A 24,609-nucleotide genomic window follows, 5' to 3' on the forward strand; every position below is an offset into this window, starting at 1 on the left:
TAAACGTTTCTGTTCCCATTTCAGTTCCCATATCTTAGTAGCCTGTGTATTTCGTCGAGTTATGACTGTCTGCCATTCTCCAGATCGTAGGAGCTCTCTTCCGGGACTCTCCCAAAACGGTTCGCGTCCCCTGACCTTTCATACATCGTCACAAAGGTTTCAAATGTCCCCGTACAGCCTGAAGATACAATCTGTATTGGGAGTTTAGAGGAAATTATAATCTACGTAGATTAAAATATTCCCATTTGATTTAACTATTTCTTTTGTATTTTACATCAAATACATAACAGTCTGGGAAAAATGGTCGCTAACAGTAATGTTTTGAAGTAACCTTCCGATTATCATTGAGCCACAGGTATCAATATGCAATACACCTGTTGCCAAAGTGTATGGAATTACAGTCAGTTAATGTTATTTTTCCTTCTTTTTCTTCCACACTATCGATTCTCTAGTTTTTCTGTCACGATTTGCTCTCTGTATAATCTATTACTTCAAGCTTGCAGTTAAGTTTAGGGAATTATAATTTACTTAGATAGATACTGGAGGTCACTGGTAGAGATTAAAATATTCCCATTTGATTTGACTATTTTATTTATATTTTACAACAGACACATAACAGTCTGGGAAAAATCGTCGCTAACAGTACAGTTTTGAAGTGACATTCCGATTATCCGTTAGCCACAGGTATCAATATGCAATATGTTGCTAAAGTGTATGGAATTAATAGTCCGTTAATAGTATTTTGCCTTCTTTTTCTTTTACACTATCGATTGTCTAGTTCTGCTGTTACGAGTTGCTCTCTGTATGATCTGTTACTTACATATTCATTTTTGTAAGTTGTTTCAGAAATTTCGTCTGCTACTTTCTTCAGATTATTGAGCAACGTTCCATATGGCTTCGTATATTTGGCATTCAGAGCATATAAGGCGTATAGGTGACGTCTGGAGTTCTATAATTTCCTATGTATACTATTTCACTTAGGAGATATAAGAGCGTGGTATAGGGTCCGTGTCCAGTTAAGAAGTGCACCATGGCTATATGGCGAGATTCCAGCGAAAAATATATAGATTGTTCGTCTCTCATCGCTGATGTCCCAATCACCTTGCTAGGCCTCCAGTCGCAAAAGTTTAACTTCGTGCTTGTCATTAATGTATACAACGGTTATTAGTTTTACCTGATCAGGACCACCTGTGTCTAACCAGTGCGCTGCAGCTCGATTTGTGATAGCAATAGCAATCGGTTATATTGGGAACACAACACACAGTGGTATCACTGACATGGTGCCAAGCTCCCCTGGACAGTCTAAGGTGGACACCCTCGCCTAACACGATTTTCTGGTTGTGACAAGAGTTAATCGGTGTTCCATATTCTGGTTGCAAGGAAGAGTACTGATTCGGAGAGTACATAGTGGTATATATTCGTGTAATTGGAGAAGGTTGTCTGTAGACACCTACAGGTAAGTCATACTTTGCCAGTTTGTGTAGTATTTTTTTCTGCTTTGCCTATATCTCATGTAACTTGTTAATGAAAATAAAATATTTCGTCGATATGTTTTCCCGTATAGCGTATAACTATTCTGAGCCGTGGTTGGCCCATGCTATGCACTGATTTCAACCTTGGTTCGTATTCTGTGTTTAGTCTCCCGCGGTTATTGTGATTATGCTGTTATCCTCTCTCTCCGTGAGTGGGAGCAGCGGTGTGTATCGATATTCGCATCTTGTACTATCTTTGGCCTGGCTCTTATAGTTTATGGCTCTGCTGTGTGCGACCAGTTAGTCCGTTGGCGTGGAGCAGCGAGTCTATCTCCGCGGCGCGTAGTTTAGCCGGGGTTGCTGACGGCATCTATGCGCGGTTGGAGTGTGTGGTGCTGTTCCCATTGCTACGAGGTCCGTGGCTCACCGATCCTGGACACAAAAGTTGAGTTTTCACTTAATCTAGCAGCAAGTCACGACTGTTCACATTGTGTCGTTTGGATTTCGTTGTCGGCTGTCGGGAGATTCCCGCGATGAACAACGGGTGTTTACATTTGGCAAATTTTAGCGACTCTCCGGTGCAGTTTAACTGTACTTGATTATTGTGAACTGAAGTGCAAAATGGTTCAAATATCTCTGAGCACTATGGTATTCAACATCTGAGGTCATCAGTCCCCCAGAACTTAGAACTACTTAAACCTAACTAACCTAAGGATATCACACACATCCATGCCCGAGGCAGGATTCGAACCTGCGACCTTAGCACGCGGTTGCGGACTGAAGTGCCTAGAACCGCACGGCCACCGCGGCTGGCGAACTAAAGTGCTCCAGCGGAATCTTCTGCCTTGTGGCCGTTAATGTTCCGGTTACCTACCATGGCCGTTGACGTAAGTTAAGGCAGTGTGTTTTTCCTCATCAAGTTGTCGCTGTCCAGCACGGTGTGTAGTTTGACAGCTCAATGTATGGTTGTGGGTTCCAATACTTTCTACGTGGTTCCATTGAGTCCCGTGGTGTGCGGTGGTCGGGTGCAGCGGAAGTTATCTTGTCGGTTGGTCCGTTAACTGTCTGTCGGTTGGTTGTCGTATCGAGAATGATTGGGCCTACCGACTGTTTACATAAGCGAGCGTTAGTGTTTGAATTCCAGGCCGACCCTCGGAAACTTCTGAGCGCCGTTGGGTGTACTGCCTTTTCTTATTTGTTCTTGTTGTTTGTATTTGTATGGCTTCCAGCCGATTTTTAAATGAAAGTTGTTTTGCGCTTAAGGTGTGAAATTCTTTGGGCCTTCAGATTAATTTAAAGAACTGTTTTAAGGTAAGGCCTTTTGCCTTTTTAAAAAATTTAATTTTGTTTTGAGACTTAAGTGATGGGCCTTCAGCCGATGTTAAATTAGAGTTGTTTTGCTTTTAAGGTGCGAAATTGTGTGGGCCATCAGTACAATTAAAGAACTGTTTTAAAGATAAGGTCTTTTGCCTTTTAAAATTCTGGTTTTGACTTGGGTCTTAAGTTATTGGCTTTCAGCCGATTTTAAATTGAACTGGTCTTGGCCTTAAGACATGAGACTGTATGGCGCATTCATCCGGTAATTAAGTTGTATGTCAGAGTGTAACTGACAGCCACTTATTTTGGCTGCTCTCCAGAATATAAACTACCTGTCCTGTCCTGCGGATTTAGCAGGGTCGTCTCATATTGTTTTCGTTAAATATGTGTCCCAGATTTTTACGGAAGGATCCTTCCTCAGTCCGCGTTTCGGTTATGTTGATTTGGTGTCTGCTGTCTTGAGCTAGTCTGCGGTGCCCAATTGTGTGATTATGTTTGGTGTCCCACTGGTTTTCTCTTCTAGCTGGGCTCTGTTGTTTGCAGAGACTACTACTAGTAGGTCATCTACATATGCGACAACTCCATCCATTCTGAAGAAAGTGTTTCAATAGTTATGTCCCAAACGAAGGGTCCACAAAAGATGTCGAGCAAGACGCTGAGAGAAAATGTCTTTACTACGTTGATGCACAGTGTAAGAGTTGTTTGATGATGGTTTCTAAATAAAACACACACACACACACACACACACACACACACACACACACATGTAAGAGCACTGGCAGCGCTGCTGTGGAGTGGCGGCCCTGTGACGCCACAGGCAAATCTCTTTTCCCCAGACGGAGGGGAATCCCGACAGGTGCGAAGAGCGCCGTGCGAAGGCAGCGCTCCTGGCGGGCAGGAGGCGCCTGCCTGCGGTAATGCGGTTACCGCGCGCGCTCCGGCGGAAGCTTTTGCCGACGTCTCCGCACTAGCCTTCTCCTGCCCCGGAGGTGCATTTCGGCAAACGATGCCTCTTCCTCTGGTTTATACTTCGTTGCCCGCGTCTACCTAGATAGGATCGTCGGCTTCCGAATCCTGGCGGTCTGGCACTTCATCGCAATTTGAAAGTGGTGAAATCTCGTTGCTCGGCCGGCTCCGTCACACTGCTGTCGCCTCGAATTCCCATTGTGAAGGAAATGCTTAATTTCTCTTCAAACGTAGAGGTTCTAATATTAAGCATTTCTTCCTTTTTCTTGACGTCTAAGAGTAGACGCAACTTCATATTGATTTCTTCGTTTTCTTTAATAAATAACGAAAATAATTTTACAACAAGTTGGTCAGAAAGGTATTCGTTTCCTTTCCACCGTTGAACGCTACAACACTTAGCTTACATGACAAAAATTGTAAATTCATGCTGTGTTTGAGATTTCCCTGTCATATACACGGTGTTACAAAAAGGTACGGCCAAACTTTCAGCAAACATTCCTCACACACAAATAAAGGAAAGATGTTATTTGGACATGTGTCCGGAAAAGCTTAATTTCCACGTTAGCGCTCATTTTAGTTTCATCAGTATGTACTGTACTTCGTCTATTCACCGCCAGTTCGCCCAATTGAAGGAAAGTAATGTTGACTTCGGTGCTTGGGTTGGCATGCGACTCATTGCTCTACAGTACTAGCATCAAGCACATCAGTACGTAGCATCAACAGGTTAGTGTTCATCACGAACGTGGTTTTGCAGTCAGTGCAATGTTGGCAAATGCGGAGTTGGCAGATGCCCTTTTGATGTATGGATTAGCATGGGGCAATAGCCGTGGCGCGGTACGTTTGTATCGAGACAGATTTCCAGAACGAAGGTGTCCCGACAGGTAGACGTTCGAAGCAATTGATCGGCGTCTTAGGGAGCACAGAGCATTCCAGCCTACGACTCGCGACTGGGGAAGACCTAGAACGACGAGGACACCAGCAATCGACGAGGCAATTCTTCGTGCAGTTGACGGTAGTCCTAATGACAGCGTCAGAGAAGTTGCTGCTGTACAAGGTTACGTTGACCACGTCACTGTATGGAGAGTGCTACGGGAGAACCAGTTGTTCACGTACCATGTACAGCGTGTGCAGGCACTATCAGCAGCTGATTGGCCTCCACGGGTACACTTCTGCGAACGGTTCATCCAACAATGTGTCAATCCTCATTTCAGTGCAAATGTGTGGGCTGACGAGAATCCGCACGTAATTGTGCAATCATGTCATCAACACAGATTTTCTGTGAACGTTTGGGTAGGCATTGTTGGTGATGTCTCGATTGGGCCCCATGTTCTTCCACCTACACTCAATGGAACACTTTATCATGATTTCATACGGGATACTCTACCTGCGATGCTGCAACATGTGCCTTTACAAGTACAACACAACATGTGAATCATGCACGATGGAGCTCCTGCACATTTAAGTCAAAGTGTTTGTACGCTTCTCAACAACAGATTCGGTGACCGATGGATTGGTAGAGGCGGACCAATTCCATGGCCTCCACGCTCTCCTGACCTCAACCCTCTTGACTTTCATTTATGGCGGCATTTGAAAGCAACCCCGGTACCAAATGTAGAGACTCTTCGTGCTCGTATTGTGGATGGCTGTGATACAATAGGCCATTCTCCAGGGCTGCATCAGCGCATCAGGAATTCCATGCGACGGAGGGTGGGTGCATGTATCCTCGCCAACGGAGCAAATTTGGAATATTTCCTGTAATAAAGTTTTTGAAGTCTCGCTGGTACGTCCTGTTGCTGTGTGTTTCCATTCCACGATTAATGTGATTTGAAGGAAAGTAATAAAATGCGCTCTAACATGGAAAGTAAGCGTTTCCGGACTCATGTGCACATAACATATTTTCTTTCTTTGTGTGTGAGGAATGTTTCCTGAAAGTTTGGCCGTACCTTTTTGTAACACCCTATTTAGAAACCATCGCAACCAGTTTCTTTGAAGGACTTCGACTTTGGAATAGCTGACTGGAGGATTAAGGCAACGCTGGCGCACTTATATTGTAGCGTTGCCAGCCAGGCTGTAGATAAGGTTGGTACCATGTAGATGAGGTACCGTCTGTAGAAAATGTCGATACACCGATTTTGACAATAAGGGAAACTATTGGATTAAGGTGTGTAGCATTGATGGGATGATGGCATGGATATCATCTTGAACGTAAATCTCCATCTGTGAAGCTAAGTCCGGTAGTATGTGTTGTGTCTGTTGATTTTTGAGTGAGACTGTTTTGGGGAGGAACTGTTTTTACAAAAGGACTTGAAGTACTGAATGGACCCTTATACGAGTTCAGGCGAAATGTTTAATGGGGACAAAACAAGAGAAAATAAAAAGATAAGTGAATGAGGAACATATCTTCCGTCGGCGAGAAACGTCATACAAATAGTTTTGCGGGTGGCACAGGGAATGGCGAGGAAGATGGTTAGATATTATTGCGGTATTGAACGTGAATGCAAGCGAAACTTCAGCATCAAGACAAGGGGCTATCTGAACAATCAAAAGTTGCGATTGGAAACGGGAAATAATTTCCAGTCGTAACTACTGCTTAAGTTTGCTTTCATGACACATTTATCTAGAAATAATTCAAACGCCAAGCTCGCTTAAATACTGTTTACTGGATAACCGGTTTCAACACACAACCGGCTCTGTCCAAGTAGTGCACACACAGTGCCATGATATAACCACTCATTACTACTACAGTACAACTTTACTATTACTGCTAATCAAATAGCCATGCAAAGAATACTTTCACATGCACTTACTGCACATACTAAACACGCTACACGTACTATACATACTGTAATGTACGTCAATTACAGAGTAAAAACATCAGAAGCAAAGGCATTATCCATATTAGCGCCATACAAAACTGCATGTTATAATTTACCCTTATTCATATATCGAAGTCAGGAACTTACACATATTAAGCTGTTCATAACACGACTTAGATACAATGTGACGTGTGATCGAAACCTATATGCTGAGCTTTACCTGTCTGGGCACTACGGTGTTCGGTATCGTAAACGCTAAAACAGTAGTAACGTACTATAAAAGGCTCTCACCATCTGTACACTCATTGTGAACGTAGTACGGTCCGACTATGAAAACCTGCATAGGCCTATGAAATTAAGGAAGGCCGAGTCAGAAACAAACCAAGGGGGCACGGGAACAGAGGGAAAAAAAAAAACCATGCGCACCAAGATGCACAGCCACTCGGCGTGCTCTCCCATCGGCTTGGAACTCGTTACGTCTATCGAACTCACCGAATGGACAGTAATGGAAACACATCACTACGTTACCAAGAAAACCCCATTCTGGCCGGCCATACACAAATATATCTGTAGAATATAGAAACGTGACGAAGACACTTTTGGCGGGCAATGGAAATCATCAAGCAAAGATTTACTGCCGGGGCTGACCAACTACACGTCAGACCTCATAATAAGTATTTACCATGACATGGCAGGGCATGCCCTGCAAAAAAACGTGAGCAACAAATGACATTAGCAGTATTCTATTGGTGATTTCCAAAGCATAACAGATACACAACACCTATCGTAGTGTGTGAATAGGCCGCACAAGATTTCTAAAGCACCGCATCAATTGTGCCAAAGAAATTATGGTCCGCCGATTCCAATTGGTAGTTCAACAATTTGCTTGGAAAACTCTTTCTGTGTTTTTTTTTTAAATTTTTTGTGACAAAGATTTTACATCAGCTATTCTGTCTCATGTATCGTTAAATCCTAATGGTTATAAATGTTAAGCTACATTGAGGTATGTGGTACTGTACTAATAGCAATATACACTCCTGGAAATGGAAAAAAGAACACATTGACACCGGTGTGTCAGACCCACCATACTTGCTCCGGACACTGCGAGAGGGCTGTACAAGCAATGATCACACGCACGGCACAGCGGACACACCAGGAACCGCGCTGTTGGCCGTCAAATGGCGCTAGCTGCGCAGCATTTGTGCACCGCCGCCGTCAGTGTCAGCCAGTTTGCCGTGGCACACGGAGCTCCATCGCAGTCTTTAACACTGGTAGCATGCCGCGACAGCGTGGACGTGAACCGTATGTGCCGTTGACGGACTTTGAGCGAGGGCGTATAGTGGGCATGCGGGAGGCCGGGTGGACGTACCGCCGAATTGCTCAACACGTGGGGCGTGAGGTCTCCACAGTACATCGATGTTGTCGCCAGTGGTCGGCGGAAGGTGCACGTGCCCGTCGACCTGGGACCGGACCGCAGCGACGCACGGATGCACGCCAAGACCGTAGGATCCTACGCAGTGCCGTAGGGGACCGCACCGCCACTTCCCAGCAAATTAGGGACACTATTGCTCCTGGGGTATCGGTGAGGACCATTCGCAACCGTCTCCATGAAGCTGGGCTACGGTCCCGCACACCATTAGGCCGTCTTCCGCTCACGCCCCAACATCGTGCAACCCGCCTCCAGTGGTGTCGCGACAGGCGTGAATGCAGGGACGAATGGAGACGTGTCGTCTTCAGGGATGAGAGTCGCTTCTGCCTTGGTGCCAATGATGGTCGTATGCGTGTTTGGCGCCTTGCAGGTGAGCGACCGAGGCACACAGGGCCAACACCCGGCATCATGGTGTGGGGAGCGATCTTGTACACTGGCCGTACACCTCTGGTGATCGTCGAGGGGACACTGAATAGTGCACCGTACATCCAAACCGTCATCGAATCCATCGTTCTACCATTCCTAGACCGGCAAGGGAACTTGCTGTTCCAACAGGACAATGCACGTCCGCATGTATCCCATGCCACCCAACGTGCTTTAGAAGGTGTAAGTCAACTACCCTGGCCAGCAAGATCTCCGGATCTGTCCCCCATTGAGCATGTTTGGGACTGGATGAAGCGTCGTCTCACGCGGTCTGCACGTCCAGCACGAACACTGGTCCAACTGAGGCACCAGGTGGAAATGGCATGGCAAGCCGTTCCACAGGACTACATCCAGCATCTCTACGATCGTCTCCATGGGAGAATAGCGGCCTCCATTGCTGTGAAAGGTGGATATACACTGTACTAGTGCCGACATTGTGCATGCTCTGTTGCCTGTGTCTATGTGCCTGTGGTTCTGTCAGTGTGATCATGTGATGTATCTGACCGCAGGAATGTGTCAATAAAGTTTCCCCTTCCTGGGACAATGAATTCACGGTCTTCTTATTTCAATTTCCAGGAGTGTATGTAGTATAACTCATATAAGCCCTCCCTGAAACGTGTTATATCGTCACAGATCCGATGATGCCACCTTTCGTGTGTTGAAACCGGTCATCCAGTAAACAGTATTTAAGCGATCTTGGCTTTTGAATTATTTCTACAACAGAGTGATCACCCCACTACTCACTATGTGTTCACTGCAAGACATTTATCTGTTTTCTAACTTCAAGAAATCAGTGATTAGCGAGGAAAAATTCGTCCGTTAAAGAGGTTATTTCCTATTAAGAATATTACCGGCTTTGTGTATGAGGGAATTAAACAAAATGGGATCTCAGAGACAAAAGAAAGTTAGTTATGTTGACAGATACTCATTTTGCTACATACAATTACTGTTTTGCTTACCAAATGTACTCATGTACCTTCATATACGTGAACATGTAGACTCATGACTGTGGAAGAAAGTATGTCAATTTCATTCCTTTTATTTCAGGTGCAGAATCTGAAACTGTGGCAGTCGATTCACAGGTAATGTGCAAGGACTATTTATATTGTTCCTTCTTATACTACGGCCTTATCAACTTGTCATCCTCATCTACACCTTGCATATAATGTATGTAGCCTTACAATAATTGTGTCTTTCTGTAGCTCCCGAGACACAAGAAGTAATGAAACGGTAAATTCTGCAAGAAATTTTTCTGCCGCGAAGGACCTTAGATTTCCTGTAGGGAGCACATTGTGCTCACGTAGGAGAGATCTAGGTGGTTGTAAAACAATAAACTGGTAGCCAAGATCGCCGGAATTCTTTTTATTCCGTGATTACCGGTTTCGGCGAAACTAAAGCCGACATCGTCGGATTTTAGGATACATATAGGTTACAACATCAAGGCAAACAATGGTGATATTATTAGTTGCCTATAACACGCAGGCCTAATAAAATTGTCGTAAGTAGCACACAGGCGTCCAGGAGAGATGACATTATAAATGTGACAGTCATTGGCGCCTCTTCTGCTAGCGCCATCTCGCGACGCGGCCTGTAGTGTAAGAACAAACCCGGAGTTGTGGTAGTACCCAGCTTGCCGTTGTATGTGATGCAGAGACTTCAGTAAATTGATATACACTATAGCGTCTATTACACTAGGAGTTAATCGCCAAGTTCGTTTACACATCCACGTCTACGTCTCCAGCTACACCTCCATCTAACCTTACATACACACTCTGCAACCCAGTATGGCGCGCTTGGCAGGTGTGCTTCACACTGCAACTGTTGTTTGGGTTTTTCCCGTTTCATTCGCGTGTGCTCTGCAGGAACTTAACTGCCTCTGTGGATGCTATAGAAAGTACGGTATTTTCGTCTTTTCGGTGTATAATTGACGTTCAAGCGTTACCCAGTTCAGGTTTAGCAGTATTTCGGTGACGCTTTCCCGTGAGTCGCATAGACCTGTGATCATTCCTGCTGCCCTTTCCTACATAAGTCCAGTTTTCCCCGTTAGTTCTCTTTACGAGTCGCACACACTTGAGCTATGTTCTATTATGGGTGCCTTGTATTCAGTCTCCGTTTGAGACTGACTGCATTTTCCCAGTATCCTAACTATGGTCCGAAGTATGCCTCTGCTTTACCTTTGACAGTGCCTAAGTGATCATTCCAGTTGATACCACCAAAGCTTCGCCCGCGTCTCGGGGTCGTCCGGTAGCGTTCTCGCTTCCCACGCCCGGGTTCCCGGGTTCGATTCCCGGCGGGGTCAGGGATTTTCTTTGCCTCGTGATGGCTGGGTGTTGTGTGCTGCTCTTAGGTTAGTTAGGTTTAAGTAGTTGTAAGTTCAACGGGACTGATGACCATAGATGTTAAGTCCCATAGTGCTCAGAGCCATTTTTGAACCAAAGCTTCTCTCGTCTGGCTATTTGTATGAGTTAACTGAATCTAATTCAAACTTGAGAAGTTGTTGTTAAGGGATACTACGTTTTTTGCGTTTTGTGAACGGTGCGATATTACAGTTTCATATGGCTTCAAGGAGGTTACCAATGGAATCTCATCAGGATATGACTGGATATTTAAGCAGTATTTTCAGACAGCAGTTCACTGCAGAAAATTATACTATCTTCAACTACTGGCCTGATCCTCCAAATCATTAACATATAATACGAACAGCAAGGATGCCAATATACTAGCCTGGCTCTACAACCAGTGAAGAACCTCCAAGGTAAATTGCATTCTTTTTTTCAAGAAATCGCATCATGTTGTCGTGCTTTTGGTAGGCTAATCAGTCAGATGCCTTTCAGAAATCATAGAATACTATATAAACTCGATTTCTTTCTGTGATACCGTCTAAGGGTCACAATTAGCAAAGCGCGTTGATGTCATAGACATTAGCAGTCCGCAACGACGAATGGGACAGGCTGAAGAAGACATGCTATCTCTCTCATAACAGCAGCACATTCACACGGAGATCAATGTAGAGCCGAACATGGAGGCCGTCTGCCATTGTTAATGACCTCAGCTCAAGCAGACAGCATCGTCAAGTAGGACTAAAGAGTTGTTCAAATTTCAAATGGAAATGTACCTATCTACATGTTGAACATTGTAGTTCAAGAGAAGAGCTTGTGATTTAGTGCATTACGTGATACTTTAATAGTCAATGGTAGTTGTAACATGTCAAGCATTCCTGTAGCAAGGGACTGTGTCAGGTTAATTAAATCTTTTCATTCATTCATGTAATAAGGTGAACTAATATATGTTGCAATTCTAATGAGCCATCTCCCAGAGAAACTAAAGAATCCACAATTATGGACGGACGATTGTCGTTTCATCTGTTCATAACAGCTTCATCAGTGGCTTTCAAGACATCAAGTTAGAAGAGCGAGAGCAGGATTTCGCCTAGGGATATATTCTACAACCTCTACAAATTTCTACAAACTTAAAAACCATAGAAAAAAGACATTCTACTTGAGGTGCGTAGATAGTGGAACAGGAAAAAGACATGATTTAATTTGTAGGTCTCCCAGAGGTATGCAGGGTGGCAATTTAGGACAGAGACATATCGACTTTGGTGATAACACTGGCCCTACACAGCTGGTCATATAGTAGAAGTGTAGTGTGAATGACAAATTCGGGCCCGTAATTCCACGATACTTCAGCCATAGGCGAGAATTCGTCAATCGTAGTGGCTGGCACATGATGGTGAGGCAATGTGTGGGCATTCTATGACCACATATTTTCAGTGCGTGGGCCATCTTGAGAACGTAATAGCCAGAACAACAGATGACTATTCTATGAATTGACGCAGTTCAGGATGTAAAGGCAACACACAGCTCTGCGTTAAAAGACAATGTCGCGGAGACCTAAAAAATGTGGCACAAATAACACGTCAGAAGCTGAACGCCTGCAGTCGAAATTACGAGCTGTATACAACAGGGATGCTCGTGTTCCTGTTGCATCGCATATCATATAGCCAGATGCTAGGACCATATGACGATAAAAAATGCAGTCTGTCAACAGAGAAAAACAGGCATCGTCAACACTGTTTGAAATGTTTACTGGATAAGTATCTGGTATAACCCAAGTATGTTTTTATTCCAGTCCGCCCATTTGTCACTTTACAACTTCTGCCTCTCTCTGTTCATACTCACCTTCCCTTCTCTCTGCCAATCTGCTCTTAACCCTCTTTCCATCTCTTTCTACCTCCTCTGTTCAACACCTCTCCTCCCTCTTATTCCATCTCACCCCCCTCCTCCAGATCTCTCTGTCCGTCTCTTCTTCTCCCTCTCCCTACTTATTTCCTCCCATTTTCTTTTCATGTCTTTCTCCTTGTCTCCCCTCTATCCCTTATCTCCACTTATCTCTCCTCCTCCTTTCATGGTCCATTTCCTTCCCCCCTCTGTCTACTTCCTGCTCTACCATCTCTGCCTGTCTGTTTCTCCCCTGTCTCTGTACATCTCTTTTTCTTTCCTTCTCTGCACATCTCTTACTCTCTCCTCTCTCTGGCCATTTTACACTCCTGTCTGTCCATCTCCCTGTCCAAGTCATCACACTCTCCTCCCCCCAATAGTAACCTGTTGGTTCTTACACCTACATGAAGTAACTAACATGTGTACCGAATTGAACTGACAGTGTTTCACCTGTAGATTTGTTCACATACTCACATGTCAGACACATTTCACACATATTTAACACAGTCACGTTTGTTTGTACACATAATTCACCTCTGCGTGTTTAGTGAATTTTGTCCTGCATTTTCATTTCCATCCAGATTAATATTTATGAGGCTGTACCTCCTGAAATATACGCTGTACGATGATATAAGTAGTATATGTGCCTACTGTATGCGAAATGCGTTGTGAGTATAGTTAGTAGTAAAGAAGTAATAAATTAAAACCTCATGCATGATGCAGGAATTTCTCACGTATCTCGGTGTTTATGACGTCATATCTTCTGAACTAGGAGTTGTACAACAATGTAGTTCTCTGAGTAGAACCAGCGACATGACATATGTGGACACCGCCTGCGGAAAATATTCCTAATAGAGTTAGTAGCAAAGCCGTAATAAATTAAAACGTCATGCATAATATGGCATTTTCATCGCTCATCTAAATATTTGACCTCATATCTCCTGTACTATGTGTCGTAAAATGATATATTTTTGTAGGCACATTCAGAGTTAAATATGGATATTGTCTGTGAGAAGTGTGGAAAATATAGTAGCAATGAATACATAAATTTATACGTCTTGCACGATGGGGTTGTTTTTCAAGCAATCAGTGTTTATGACGTAGTATCTCACAAACTAAGTGTCGTACGATAATTTAATTTTCCTGGTAGAATGAGTGGTATACGTGAATATTGCCTGTAGAATGTCCCACGAATACAGTTTGTATTGAAGAAGTATTAAAGTAAAACGTCATAATTCCTGAGTCAGTATTACTGTCTGAACAGTGAAACGTGGCAAGCGACAAACTTTTTTCGTTCCATCAGTCTGTGTGGGGAGCCGGTGACAATAAGTTTGGTAAATTCTCAAATACTGGATGTTTAAAGTATCGTTATTCTCGCACCATGGGCTACACTGCTTTTTTACCCCCACACCTTTCACAGGTGGTAGATTCTTACCCCACAGTGGTTCTATACAGGTTGTATATGTGTACCAAGTTTGGTTGAAATCGACGGAGGTTTAGGAGGATATTTGAAACATACGTATACGGGGTGTCCCAGCTATCTTGTCCACCCAAAATATCTCTGGAACAATAACAGCTATTGGAAAACGACTTTTACCTGTATCAATGTAGGGCTGGGCCCATGAATGTACATATCTGGAAACATTCTAAAACGAAAGCATATGTGTTTTTTAAAACAAACTCATGTTTTTTAAATGCACCTTGTTGTGGTTGGCAGGAGAGCCAACCGTGTTCCTAAAGGAGGCCGAAATGCACGCGTTTTAGCTCACGCAGGCTGGCGTGAGGTCTGGAACATGACAAGGGAATTAGAATTGAGAAAAACGGACGTAGCTGGTGGAATACTTAACTTCAATCCATTAATGAAAAACGTCGCTCTTTATGGTACATGATTCACAATATCAATAGTAGGGATACTGGCGCCTTGCTAGGTCGTAGCAAATAATGTAGCTGAAGGCTATGCTAACTATCGTCTCGGCAAATGAGAGCGTAGAAGTCAGTGAACCATCGCTAGCAAAGTCGGCTGTACAACTGGGGCGAATGCTAGGAAGTCTCTCTAGACCTGCCGTGTGGCGGCGCTCGGTCTGCAATCATTGATAGTGGCGACACGCGGGTCCGACGTATATTACCGGACCGCGGCTGATTTAAAGGCTACCACCTAGCAAATCGGCGTACGGTTGTGGGATAAGGCTTCTGCCCGCCGTGGGGAGGACCCCATGTTGACGTATGAGACGAGGTGGGGAGCCTAACAACAGGCGAGGCTGTGCCACCCGCATCCTCCCATTCGGACCGCGGGGAGCTAGGAAACGCCTGAAAACCTGCTCCAGGGTGCACGGCAACATGCGGTGTATGCACCCGTAGAGAGACAGGAGGGGCCGAAGGGTTGACCTCCATCGGGCAGGGGCAACCGGCGGGCGAAGACGACACATGGTCCGGAGCGGGCAAGAGTTCCATGGCGGAGGACAACTGGTCACGGGAAGCGATCGGCGGCGCGTGACCAAGGGAGGCGCACGGCGGTTGCATCTACGCGTCCACTGCGGGCGTCGCCGGCGGTAGAACAGCCGGCGGCGGCGGCGGAAGAGGTGGCGGCGGCGGCGCGTCGCCATGGGGCAAAATGGAAGGCAGTGTCGGTAACACCTGGGGCTGAGGCGAGCCATTAGATGGGTCCCAGGGGCGCTGACCGGACGGCACCGTCGCTGAAAGCAGACGGCGAGCGGCAGATCCTGTGCGACGATAGAGGCGCAGCTGATTGAGATGCCGTCGCACCTCACCAGAGGCCCCCAAAACCAGATACATAGCGCGTGCGAGGCAGTGAAGAATGCGCCCTTCTAGCCGACGCCGTGAACCTCGGTAGTGGCGATAGTAGACAACGTCGCCTGGAGCAAAAGCAGGTGTCTGCCGCTGCACAGGAACCTGATGCGGCGGATGCAGCAAAGACATCAAGGTTAGATGATGACGACCGTGGAGCAACTCAGCCGGCGAGCGACCATCTCGGGGCTGAGAGCGATACGAGGACAAAAAGAGCAATAACGCGTCCTCCCGAGAATGCGACTCTTTCAACTTCAACATCTGTGACTTGGAAGTCCTGACCAATCGTTCAGCGGCACCGTTTGACTGTGGCGAAAACGGCGCGGACGTCAGATGTTGAATACCATTGGCCTTGCAGAATGACTCAAATTCTGCGGACATGAATTGTGCGCCATTGTCGGAAACAACAGTCTGTGGAAGACCTTCAATGCAAAAGATTGCGGATAACACTTGGATGGTGGCAGACGATGTCGTGGAAGACATCCGGACAACAAAAGGAAAATTACTGAATGAATCTACCACAACCAGCCATTGAGCATTCCAGAATGGACCAGCAAAATCGATGTGTAAGCGTTGCCAAGGGGAAGTGGCTTTTGGCCATGCAAAGAATTTCCGCGGTGGTGCTGATTGTTGTTCGGCACACACCATGCAAGAAGAGCACATATTCGTAATCGCGGCATCGATTCCGAACCAAGTACAGTGCTGACGAGCAAGTTGTTTCGTTCTCACTATACCCCAATGTCCTTTGTGGAGAAGCTGTAAGACAGAGGACTGTAACGAACGTGGTACCACGACCCTGGACTGATCATAATCAGAACGCAACAGCAAAAGACCACGTCGTACAAAAAGTCTCTCCTTGTGAGCCCAAAACCAGCGAACCAACGGGTCCCCGATCCGTGACTTTGACAAGGGCCGTTGCGTAGCAACAAAACGCAGAACGGGAACAAGGAGAGGGTCGGCAGCTGTGGCTGTAGCTACACGACGAAAATCAATCGGAAACGATTCGACCATGTCATCGGTTTCCGCATCAATGAACGTGCAAGCAAGTTCGGAGGAATCGAATGCCCTATCCTCAGCAACAGACAAGCGGGACAACGCATCGGCGTTTCCGTGCTTAGCAGTGGACCGATACAAGACATCGTAGCGGTACTGCGAGAGGAAAATAGACCAGCGAATGAATTTCTGCGCTGTACGTGGAGATACAGGCTTGGTCGGATGAAACAGCGATGTCAAAGGTTTGTGGTCTGTGATTATGGGAAAGTGACGACCATACAAGAAATAATGAAACTTTGTAACACCAAATACGATAGCCAATGCTTCATCTCGATCGGTGAATAATTTCTTTTCGCAGACAAGAGCAATTTGGACGCATAGGCAATAGGGCGATCGTGCGCAAGCACAGCACCGATCCCGAAATCCGATGCATCCACCATCAACAAGAGGGGCTTCTGGGGATCGAATGGCGTAAGACAAGTATTGGAAAGCAACGCCGATTTCAACTGGCTAAAGGCGCATTCGCATTCCGTCGTCCAGACGAACGGAACACCCTAACGGCGTAAGCGATGAAGCGGAGCTGAATTGGAAGAGGCGTGCGGCAGATATTTATTATAATAGTTGATTTTCCCCAGCACACTCTGTAGCTGCTTCAAATTCTGCGGCGAAGGCAAGTCTTGTACGGCACGAAGGTGCGTGGGACTGGGATGTATGCCTTGGGCATTGAGTACATGTCCCAAATATGGCAAGTCCCGAGCAAAAAACACACATTTGTCCTTCCGCAAGCGAAGACCATTCTGTCGCAAGACCTGAAATAATGTTCTAAGATTGGCCAAATGTTCTTCTTCCGTCTTTCCGGAGATCACAATATCGTCCAGATAATTTGCTGCAGTAGGGACCGACGCACAAACAGTTTGTAGATATGCTGAAACAATGCAGGGGCGGATGCACACCCGAAAGGCAGTCGTTTGAATCGATACAAACCAAGATGCGTGTTTACCACCAAAACGCGCTGGGATTCTTCGTCCACCGGTATTTGCAAGTACGCATCTCCTAGATCCAACTTCGAAAAATTTTTACCCGGGCACAGTTTGTCAAAAAGATCTTCCGGGAGGGGTAAAGGAAAAGTTGCAATCACTAGTTGTGGATTCACTGTTGCCTTGAAGTCCACATAAAGTCTCAATTTTCCGGAAGGTTTTGGCCAAATTACTAAGGGTGATCCCCAGAGAGAAGCCTGCACACGTTCAGTTACACCGTGTGATTCCAAATCGTGTAACGTTTTTGCGACCTCATCACGCAATGCGTGGGGAACATTGCGCGCTCTGAAAAATTTCGGTTTGCTCGTTTACCTTCAGTTCCAAATGTGCTTTATAGTTCTTAGCGCAACCGAGGCTCGGTGCAAAAATATCTGCAAATTCTTCACATAGACGAGAAACACTGTCTGAAGGCACAGTCTGGTTCACTGATAGGACCTGATTTACGATAGACAAGTTAAACAACTGAAATAAATCGAAACCAAACAAGTTCACTGCAGAAGAAGAACGAAGGACGTAAAATGACACAAGTTTTGTTTGTCCTTTGTATGTTGCAAGAAGGCTGTACTGTCCTAACACAGAGATACGTTGCCCTGAATAGCTTGTTAACTGAACATTTGCGGCACGCAACGGAGGTGTGCCCAGCAGTTACTAAGTGTCTTGATTGATCAGGGAAACTGCAGCTCTGGTATCGAGCTGGAATGGTATCACTTTGCCCTTAATGTCCAAGTCTACAAAAAGTTTATTGTCCTGCTGACGACAAGAGCGACTGTCTCGTGCAACGTGAACTGACACTGGTACATAATCACTTGCGACTTGACGGGAGTTCCGGCGATGTCGACGCACACTATTTTTGGGACTTTCACAGTCACTGTTAGAGATAGTGGCACTGGGCGGAGTGGAATGAACTACATGAATTTCAATGGGTGAAGTTTCGCGAGCCTGAGTATTCTTGGTTCGATTCCGATTCCGCCGCGAAGCAAAGGGCCTGGAACGGTTTTGAGCTTCCAATCTGAGCTTTTTCTGGCAAACACTCTGAACATGTCCTTTTTTATTACAATAAAAGCAAATAGGTTGGCGTGACGGGCAATTCTCACGCGAATGTTTAGTAGCACACCGCGGGCATGATATGATCACTGCATTTGTTTGCCAGCGCGACACACGTGGCTGAGAGCCTGGCGGCAGCGGCGCGGCCGGGCGCGAGGGCTGTTTACTGCTCCGTGCTGCTCGCCTGGCGGGCCGGTTAACCTGACACACTGCTGGCGAAGTTTCAAATGATTCCTGAGCGAAGTCAAGTGTGTCCTGCCGATCCAATATGTCCATCACTTGTTGAAGGGAGGGATTTACTAGTTTCAAAATCTGTTCCCTTTTACGAACATCAGAAACGTTCTGTGCAATTGGATAACGTACCATAGCATCTGAATAAGGGAGTTCACATTGACACTCAAAAGCACAATCCCTAGTAATGCCTTGCAAGGTAGCAACCCACTCCCGATTAGTGTGACCTGCCGTACGTTTTGTACGAAAGAAGGTATACCGTTTCGCAACTACATTGACTGATTCTTTGAAATATGCATCTAATGCAGACAAAATTTCTTCGTAGGACAGAGTTGCTACGTCGCGTCGGGGAAATAATTTGACTATCACACGATACGTGGTCACTCCGACGGATGATAACAAAAAAGGCTGCCGCTCGTTACCTTGAATTCTGTAGGCGGCGAGATGGAATCCCAATTGGCGTGACCACTCCGTCCAGATTTACAGTGCAGCATCAAAAGGTCGAAAAGTGGGCGCAACAGCGTGTTGTGGCTGCGGTAGCGCTGAAGCGGCTGCTGCCGCATCGTTTTGCATTCCACGTTGACCTGGACGAGCTGTTTAAGGGCATCCAGTGAGGCCAGCGTCTGCTGGTTCTGTAAGCGATAAAATTAAGACAGCACATCTGGAGATTGTGGCGAAGCCATTACACAAGTAAATCAGAGCAATATCGATACGAACGCGGCTTTGCGTCGTCGTCAATGTTGTGGCTGGCAGGAGAGCCAACCGTGTTCCTAAAGGAGGCCGAAATGCACGCGTTTTAGCTCACGCAGGCTGGCGTGAGGTCTGGAACATGACAAGGGAATTAGAATTGAGAAAAACGGACGTAGCTGGTAGAATACTTAACTTTAATCCATTAATGAAGAACGTCGTTCTTTATGGTACATGATTCACAATATCAATAGTACGGATACTGGCGCCTTGCTAGGTCGTAGCAAATAACGTAGCTGAAGGCTATGCTAACTATCGTCTCGGCAAATGAGAGCGTAGAAGTCAGTGAACCATCGCTAGCAAAGTCGGCTGTACAACTGGGGCGAATGCTAGGAAGTCTCTCTAGACCTGCCGTATGGCGGTGCTAGGTCTGCAATCAATGATAGTGGCGACACGCGGGTCCGACGTGTATTACCGGACCGCGGCCGATTTAAAGGCTACCACCTAGCAAGTGTGGTGTCTGGCGGTGACACCACACTCCTCCTTTTTTTTTTTCTTCAGCAATCCATAGCAGGACGAAGCACATACACAATGGCGTTAATTGCATCGCAATATTCCCATTAGATCCCGAGATATTAAGACGAGAAGTTGACGCTTGAAACACCCGACATGCGCTGCTAGCGCACGTCCTGAGGCTCAGGCGTGTACCCCATGCTGCCCGTAATCGCAGCAGGATGGCAGCAGACCATTATTCGTTTCGGACCTCTTGATAAGTATGGAAGTGTGATTACGCATGTCAATCACATCGCGATTACGGGCAGCATGGGGTACACGCCTGAGCCTCAGGACGTGCGCTAGCACCGCATGTCGGGTGTTTCAAGCGTCAACTTCTCGTCTTAATATCTCGGGATCTAATGGGAATATTGCGATGCAATCAACGCCATTGTGTATGTGCTTTGTCATACTGTGGATTGCTGAAGAAAAATTATAGGAGGTCGATTTAAAAAACGTAAGTTTGTGTTAAAAAACACATATGTTTCCAAATATGTCCATTCCTGGGAACAGCCCTACATTGATACCGGTGAAAGTCATTTTCCAATAGCTGTTATTGTTCCAGAGATATTTTGGGTGGACAAGATAGCTGGGACACCCTGTACACACTCACTGACGGAAAAAAAATCGCACTACCAACAAATAAGTAAAGCAATGTAATGAAATTTCGGTAATACATTTGTTTAGGTAACATGTTTAAGAGATCAACATTACAAGATCACAGGTTAATGTAATAGCGAGATAAGCTATTGCAAGTGTGAAATACTGGTACATTAATAACCGGTATAAACGCCGCAGTGTAGAATGTAAGCATGAAAACGTGCATGCATTGTGGTGTACAGGTGCTGGATGTCAGTTTGTAGGATGGACTTCCATGCTTGCTGCACTTGGTCGTTCAGTACAGGGACGGTTAATGCTAGCTGCGGATGATGGGCTGTCTTCTGATGATGTCCCACATGTCCTCGAATGCAGACAGACCAGCAAATCGAACGGGCCAAGGCAACATGTCGACATGTGTAGAACACGATATGACGATACTGCTCTGTAGAGAATGTTGGGTTACGACAACAGTATGTGGGCAAGCATTATCCTGCCGGAAAACAAGCCTGGAATGCTCTTCATGAATGGCAGCATAACAGGTCAAATCACCATATTGACGTAAAATTTGCAGTGAAGGTACGTGGGTTAACCATGAGAGTGTTGTCGTCTTTAGTGGCATCCTTCACTAAGATCAACTCAACAGGTACGTGGGTTAACCATGAGAGTGTTGTCGTCTTTAGTGGCATCCTTCACTAAGATCAACTCACTAGGTACGTGGGTTAACCATGAGAGTGTTGTCGTCTTTAGTGGCATCCTTCACTAAGATCAACTCACTAGGTACGTGGGTTAACCAAGAGAGTGTTGTCGTCTTTAGTGGCATCCTTCACTAAGATCAACTCACTAGGTACGTGGGTTAACCATGAGAGTGTTGTCGTCTTTAGTGGCATCCTTCACTAAGATCAACTCAACAGGTACGTGGGTTAACCAAGAGAGTGTTGTCGTCTTTAGTGGCATCCTTCACTAAGATCAACTCACTAGGTACGTGGGTTAACCATGAGAGTGTTGTCGTCTTTAGTGGCATCCTTCACTAAGATCAACTCACTAGGTATGTGGGTTAACCATGAGAGTGTTGTCGTCTTTAGTGGCATCCTTCCCTAAGATCAACTCACTAGGTACGTGGGTTAACCATGAGAGTGTTGTCGTCTTTAGTGGCATCCTTCACTAAGATCAACTCACTAGGTACGTGGGTTAACCAAGAGAGTGTTGTCGTCTTTAGTGGCATCCTTCACTAAGATCAACTCACTAGGTACGTGGGTTAACCATGAGAGTGTTGTCGTCTTTAGTGGCATCCTTCACTAAGATCAACTCACTAGGTACGTGGGTTAACCATGAGAGTGTTGTCGTCTTTAGTGGCATCCTTTACTAAGATCAACTCACTAGGTACGTGGGTTAACCATGAGAGTGTTGTCGACTTTAGTGGCATCCTTCACTAAGATCAACTCACTAGGTACGTGGGTTAACCATGAGAGTGTTGTCGTCTTTAGTGGCATCCTTCACTAAGATCAACTCACTAGGTACGTGGGTTAACCATGAGAGTGTTGTCGTCTTTAGTGGCATCCTTCACTAAGATCAACTCACTAGGTACGTGGGTTAACCATGAGAGTGTTGTCGTCTTTAGTGGCATCCTTCACTAAGATCAACTCACTAGGTATGTGGGTTAACCATGAGAGTGTTGTCGTCTTTAGTGGCTTCTTTCACTAAGATCAACTCACTAGGTACGTGGGTTAACCAAGAGAGTGTTGTCGTCTTTAGTGGCATCCTTCACTAAGATCAACTCACTAGTGGGTTAACCATGAGAGTGTTGTCGTCTTTAGTGGCATCCTTTGCTAAGATCAGCTCACTAGGTACGTGGGTTAACCATGAGAGTGTTGTCGTCTTTAGTGGCATCCTTCACTAAGATCAACTCACTATGCTCAGTCTCAAATGTGAGTAACAATCGCGACCATTGCAGTATGTATTTAAAGTAAAAATGATTTTCATCCACACAGTGGCGCCACTAGCGCCACCCTTATGCGACTGGCGCGAAATTTGGATAGACATATTTCTTCAGATATAGAAACACGCCCACCAACATTCTTTAACGTTGCACAAACAATCTTGATGTTTCTATTCTTTTCCGTCAGTGTATGTACATGTAGACACATGTACATCCATTATTATAATGTTTATTGATTTGGGTTACCATTTTCGAGCTTTGTGACATGTTATCCTCCCTCAGATATGGAGGAGAAATGGTAAGACACTACTGACACACTGATGGTAGTGTGACCCAAATTGCAAACTGTCGCAGTATTCAAATAAAAGTAGATCAATCAATTCATAACAAGTTACTGAAAAGTTGCGCTTCGAAAAGAGTCTGCTTTTGAATTCAGATGTAAAAGCGGGATTAGTGTCCCTCGGCGTGGCTTATAAAGTAACACAACATTGCCCCAGCTCGCTCTCCTAACCTTTGCATAAAATATGAGATTCTTCTCCTACCGAAAAAGTAACGCGCGTCGTTCTCACTCTTGACCACGGTAATGATTAAGAAAGAATTAGCTCAGGGGAAGTGTCAGAACAACTGTGTTTGCCTACAGGCATATCGTTTTATATACACAGGTAAATACACTTAAAAATCACAGATAAATTAAAATTCACTGAAATGAGTGGAATAAGTGGTGTTTCAAGAATCGTTAACACGACAGCAAAAAGAGCATGCTAGAAATTATGGAGTAATTACGGACATTTACGTCAAATAAAAAAAATATCAGCGTTAGCGAGAGAGATTCCGTCTAGGGTTAATACAGAGCAGTAGAACATCGAAAATTACATTATCGTTGGTTATAGGGGCAGTACGTATGCGATCGTAATGACAAGTAACCATCCCGCGGTGGTCTCGCGGTTCTAGGCGCGCAGTCCCGAACCGTGCGACTGCTACGGTCGCAGGTTCGAATCCCGCCTCGGGCATGGATGTGTGTGATGTCCTTAGGTTAGTTAGGTTTTAGTAGTTCTAAGTTCTAGGGGACGGATGACCACTGCAGTTGAGTCACATAGTGCTCAGAGCCATTTCAACCATTTTTGAACAAGTAACCATCGTAATTCTGATGTAACTAAGTGCCAACGGTAGCGGGCAGTAAGACTGTAAACTGTTTTCTTCCATAAAACCGGGAGCCTTGTTGAACAGCGGAGATCTCAAGCACCCAAATAAACTGCAGGATGGTGCTTAACCTGTACGTCCATGTCACCTGGAGGCTGGTTGTACCAAACATGCAATATGCTTGTTACCCGTATAATGTCAGACCAACTAATACAGACCGGCTGCTGGTTTTGGTAGAGCAAACAAAATTAAAGTATCGGTTCCCGTAACCTCGTAATTGTCTTACACTGAGTTGCGTGTTTGAAATTTGGCTCTAAGATGTCCACAATCTTTGTCCGTAATGATACAAAATTGTGGCACCCTGAGACGTAGTCCCCGGTTTCTTTGGCTCTTCAGGCGGCAAGGTGTCGACGCAGGCAAAAACAGGCCACAGGTCAGATGTTTATGTGAGGTGTAAGGTAGGTTAACGGTGTCACATTGGCACCATATTTCACAGCAATTCTGCTCAGCGACCCAGGAAAGGGAGTGGTTTCACTGACGCTCCTTATGCACCTCGTCAGGCCTTTTCGTGTCGTTTCTGAGAACGGTGTGTTCCTCTGCCTCCTATAAGGAAACCGGGTGACTGAAACGCCGGAGATCGCAGTTCTTACTTGCATCGGAAAGAAGTCTAAAGAAAGAGTGAAATGTGGGTAATAAAGGCTGTAACGATCTTCTCATCGTATCACACGTCCACGCCGGCGTTGAGCAGAATTGTAGAGAAATTTGGTACCAGTGTGACTCATTAGCCCACTTTAAAGCTCACATGAACTTCTAAGCCGTGGCAGTTTTTCTCATGTGTCGACACCTTGTTTTTTGAGCCGAGCCAGAGGATGATGTCGCAGACCACCACATTTTTGTACCATGACAGAGGAAGGTTACAGGCACCTAGAAGCTAAATTTCA

General features: G+C 45.5%; 1 long non-coding RNA gene across 1 annotated transcript in view; it reads left to right on the forward strand.

Moving 5' to 3' along the window:
- LOC126278470 (uncharacterized) overlaps positions 1–24,609 on the forward strand; it is a 1,538,296-nt gene that overhangs the window by 267,938 nt on the left and 1,245,749 nt on the right. The window contains exon 2 of the long non-coding RNA XR_007550707.1: positions 9,471–9,505. This is a non-coding gene — a long non-coding RNA (uncharacterized LOC126278470). The remainder of the gene's footprint in view (positions 1–9,470; positions 9,506–24,609) is intronic.

The sequence above is a fragment of the Schistocerca gregaria genome, chromosome 6 (assembly GCF_023897955.1).
Source record: "Schistocerca gregaria isolate iqSchGreg1 chromosome 6, iqSchGreg1.2, whole genome shotgun sequence".
Classification (NCBI taxonomy): domain Eukaryota; kingdom Metazoa; phylum Arthropoda; class Insecta; order Orthoptera; family Acrididae; genus Schistocerca; species Schistocerca gregaria.